Source organism: Octopus bimaculoides, chromosome 5 (genome assembly GCF_001194135.2).
Source record: "Octopus bimaculoides isolate UCB-OBI-ISO-001 chromosome 5, ASM119413v2, whole genome shotgun sequence".
Taxonomy (NCBI): domain Eukaryota; kingdom Metazoa; phylum Mollusca; class Cephalopoda; order Octopoda; family Octopodidae; genus Octopus; species Octopus bimaculoides.
The window spans coordinates 104,851,884-104,857,329 of NC_068985.1; positions in this window are offsets into that span (position 1 = coordinate 104,851,884).

Sequence of the window (5,446 nt, forward strand, 5' to 3'; positions counted from 1 at the left end):
CTCAAGGTTGTAGTCAACGTGACACTATAACAAAAGACATTTGCCCTAGGTGCCATGCAGAGGGACTGAACCCAAAACCACATGGGTGGGAAGTGAACTTATTAACTGCACAGCCACACGTGTACCCTACAGCAGTACTGTGTATTATGATTTATTAAAGTATTACTAATGTACTTGTAATGTAGCAGAATAATACTACAGATAAATAATATCTTCAATATTGCTTCTTAATTAAAATTAATGAATTTATTGTAGGTATTATTTTTTTGTTATATACATTATTCTGACCACATCTTCAAAAGTTTCAGTAACATCATCACAATAGAACGGTAAAGAGAAGCTCAAGAGTATTTTCTCACAGATGACTATATGTAGCTCTTTTTAAAGTGAGTTCACTATTTGACAAAGATTAAAATAGATAACAATTCTCACTGTAGAAATGATGAGTGTACAACGAGTCTAGCTTTAAAAAAATGTTCTCTCCTAAGACTGCACCTTCAGTACTACCCCTGTGGACTTGACACCATGACAAGATCAAATATTTCAGGAAAACATAAATTTTTAAATATAAAAGATGTTTGCAAAAATCCTTAAGCAATGCAGAGGAGTTAAGCGAAACATGTCAGGTGAAGTTAATGAAATGATAACATAATAATTCAGAAAAAATTCCATTTTTCAAATAAAAGAAAAGATTTTGGAGATGTGTGTTGTTATCTACAGGCCATTCTAGTAGAATTCATGTATTTTCCTAGTTCCTATAAAATTTCAACAATCATATAAATTTTCAAATTAACTGTGATATTTCCACAAGTACTCTAGTTTGGAATTAATAGCAAATGTACAAATATCATTACTCAGAAATAGATTTTGATTTCTGTAAGAGACTGGTCAAAAGAACACAGTATCCTGTTTTCGGCAAATTACAAAATGATGGCATTAGGAAGGGCATCCAGCTGTAGAAACTCTGCCAAATCAGATTGGAGGCTGGTGTTGCTATCCGGTTTCACCAGTCCTCAGTCAAATCGTCCAACCCATGCTAGCATGGAAAGTGGACGTTAAATGATGATGATGATGTTGATACTCACAGTTTAGTGGCTTTCAAACTTATTTGTAATACTGAAAACAATCGACAGTCAGAAATCCATAATTTGGACAAAATAATCAATGAATGCATGTATGTGTACTCATCCACATGCACAGACATATTTTTGTTTTTGTTCTTTTTTTCATGTTACCAAAATTTGGAAAGCATTATTCACAAATAAATTCTGTTAAAAATGCTTTCTAATTTGAAGCTGTTTTTTTTACGTAGACTAAATGCCTGTAATTTCAAAATTCACTGTGCAACCTGAAGTGACCAGGCTCAGAGTGCAGTGTTCCTGTATTTTCTTTGGTCTTTATATGACTTAACAACTATTAATAATATGAGATAGTGATGGCACAGTTTGTGAATGTAGTTTTTTAGATTAGGAAATCTATTTATCAAATTATGACAATGAAGACGTCAATTTTACAGAAACGAACAAATTGTTGAAAAATAACCAGGAAACAGATAACAGTAATGAACTGGTTAACATCTCCACTATATGTTATTGACAAGAAGGTTGTCAATAATATATAGGTGAGAGTTCTGTCTCTGAGATTATAAGGCATTTAGTAAGAATATTTCAATCAAATTTCTAGCTGTAGCCATTCACAACTTAAAACATGTTCCCAGTTTTCAAGATGGTGAGAATTTGTTGAGGTAAATTTAGTTGTTACATTGATCAAGCTGAATGTTGGCTATATAGTCTCCTACACTAGAAGAGTTCTAATGCCCAAAGTAACCAAATTATTATTATTGATGCCTTCAATTTCTGAGTAATGGGCCCAGTTTAATGTTGGTTAGAGAGCCAGATTTCCTGTTGTCCACATGTAGAATATAGCAGAATCAGAGCAATAAAAATACATCAATAAAGAAAATATACCCCCATGACATGAGGAAAGATATTTTTATCTCAATGACTTTAAATTCTAGGAGAAGAATAGACAGAAAGAAGACCAGGTCTCCTAAACAAAATTATAAAAATAACAAGTTGATTAGTTAGCCCTGTGTAATAACTGTAACAAATAAATTAAGATACCTGCACTTCAACATACCCAAAGACATATGGCTATGCAGTTAAGAAGTTTACTTCTCATCCAGCCATGTGGTTTGGTTCCATGGTGTGATACCTTGGGCAAGTATCGTCTACTATTGTCCCGTGCTGACCAAAACCTTGTGAGTGGATTTGGTAGATGGAAACTGAAAGAAGCCCATTATATACTTATGTGTAAGTGTTGGTATCTCTTTGTCATGACATCATGTGATTGTGTAAATGAATGTCATTCATTTCCAATATTCTGGGAGATCATGTCTGGCCATGGGGAAATATTACCTTGCTTGGAAACAGGTGAGGTTGGCAGAAAGAAGGTCACCCAGCCGTAAAAAATCTACCTCAATAAACTCCATCCAACCCATGCAAGTATGGAAAAATGAATATTTAGATGATAAAGATGACGACGATAAACGTCCACTTCTATGCAGATGAAGTGACTCCTCTTTCTTCCCAGACCTTTCCCAACAATGTAGCATCCACACATCAGTCTTTGAAAGCATATTCCAGTAGGAACAAAAGAATCCAAAAATCAGGAGAACACCTAGCATGAAAAAAACTCAGCTCAGTCCCTCACAGCTACTCCAAATTCTAGGCTTCACTATCACTGAGGACCTCTCCTAGTGAAAACACATCCTTAACATAACAAGAACCACATCCCTCCTAGTGAAAACATCCTTAACATAACAAGAACCACATCCCTCCTAGTGAAAGCACATCCTTAACATAACAAGAACCACATCCCTCCTAGTGAAAGCACATCCTTAACATAACAAGAACCACATCCCTCCTAGTGAAAACACATCCTTAACATAACAAGAACCACATCCCTCCTAGTGAAAACACATCCTTAACATAACAAGAACCACATCCCTCCTAGTGAAAACACACCCTTAACATAACAAGAACCACATCCCTCCTAGTGAAAGTACATCCTTAACATAACAAGGACTACATCCCAAAGACTGGTTATTCTCTTCAAGGTCAGAGAACATTACATCCCCCAGCAATTACTGGTACTCTACAAAAGTCAAGGCCCACAATGAGGTAGAGTGCCCACATCTGGAACAGTGCTGTTGCTACACACACAGACATCATGGATTGCACTGAGAAAAGGGCCATTCAATTGATTGCCATAAAATCACCCATTTCAGACTTTGAACCACAAGTATGCTGTTTCCTCTCTTTACCTATTCTACCACCACAATAATAACCTCTGTTCCTTGTACCTTCTCTACAAAGACACTTTCAACTATTCATCACCCTAGTTGTATTTAACCCTTTTTCTCCAAGCTCTGTATTAACCAGTTTGCCCAAACCTGCTGATAGTACTCTGGAATCTCCTCCCTGCTCGTGTATTTCCTGCAGTCATCGATTTGCAACAGAATCAATGGAACATTAATGGTATTAGTGTCATCGGTCTCAGAGGTTCTTCAAAGGATACGAGAACTACCCTTACCTCTAGACCCAGTAAGTTATAAAAAAAAAAAATCATGATCAAGTCACTGAAAAGTTAAAAAGGTATCAAATACCTTTTCTTTCATAATAATAATAATAATAATATAGAGAAAAAATATCAATATAATCGTTATCTATACTTTCGGAAATGTATCTGCAACATTCCATGAAAAAAACAAAACATGCACTAACAAAGTTATGAGGGAACAAACTCGTGATGGTGGAGGGCAATAACCAGTAGCATCAATGAAAAACAGGTACTATATCAACAAAAGCAACAAATATTACGATTCATAACACTAAAGAAATACAAACTTGTACATTACAAATAACAGCTGGAAATAAAAGTATATCTGGTGAGCTAGCGAACTTGCGAAACAATAATTAGAAACAAGAAACATATTTTTGAAAGTGTGTTGTTGCTTTTTAAAGCTAACGATGGCCTTAATAAGTTGGACTTCATTCCATGACAAAAATATGAAAGGCAGTTGTTTTTATGCGCTTACGTCAAGTTTCATGCCATGGACTTCGGACTGTGCTCCTAGATCGTTGATCACAAGAAAAAAAAATTGTAAACTATCACAATGTTAGTAAACAGATAATAAATGATTAAGCATAGCATTAGTGCACATATACGGCACGATTAAGTTTTGTTCTGTTTTTCTTTGTCACTTTTTTTACAAACTTTACAGTGACCTTCGTGGTCATTACGAATACCAGGTAAAAAAGAGAAAAACTCCTTCGTTCCGTATTTGTGTATTCATGTTCTAAACTTTTTTTTATTATTGTTTCTCTCACATTCTCAGGGTTTACGAAATTTTCCTCGTGATCAACAAATTCGGAGTATTCTAATGATGTCGATGACATTTAGCTTGTCAGGAGCTATTTAAGAAAAAAAATATTTTTATATGTTTTGTTATTAACCATGAAAAATTATGGATGCGTTATGAGAATATATATTTTGTTACTAACCATTAAATATTAAGGATAAATCGTAAGAATCTATCGTACTCAAATGATTATTTTCACTCTTGGGTCGCTTTATCTGAATTTGACTCGTTGAACTACATCAATGTCGAAATGAACTATTATTTAAATCCAGTAATACTGTAAATTAAAAAGGTTTTATACAGTTCTTAGTGGGGTATTTATTGCATGAAAATTCTGAATAAATGATATGACCATGGATAAGTTTATCGAACAATACGCACAACTGTTGTAATTTTTATTACGATTTTTGTATTATAATTTAATTAGGGGACAATTTTCCCCTAACACCTACAACGAAGAAACATGTCTCATTTTTCAAAAGAGTGCCAGTTACCTGACATCTTATTTTAGTAGTTATTGTCAGGTACAAAATGTATTAAGGAATTAAAAATAAATAACCTCTACCTCGTATATTGCGTATTTTCCCCGCTTAGTTTGTAAACACAAACACATTCTATATAAAGAGAGTAACAGACAGAGGATCAAATAGACCTTGGCAAAATAAACTTCGAACCTCCGCGTAGCTTTGGCTAAACAGATTACTATGAAAAGTACTCCAGATAAGTTCAACAGTCTTTAGAGGTTTACTGGTCCCGAGTAACTGCAAATGTATATATACACGTGTGTGTGGGGTGTATTTCATAGTTTGTAGCAACAGTCAGCTAGAGCACACAACGATTTCGACTTTATCGTTACTTCAAGTGAAGTAGTACCGAACAATTTTGATGTACCACAGAATGTCTGGCTTCTTTCGGCCTTTACCACACATATAAATGTGTGTGTGTGTGTGTGAACATATGCATATAAATATACACGTATGTTTATATATATATATATATATATATATATATATATATATATAT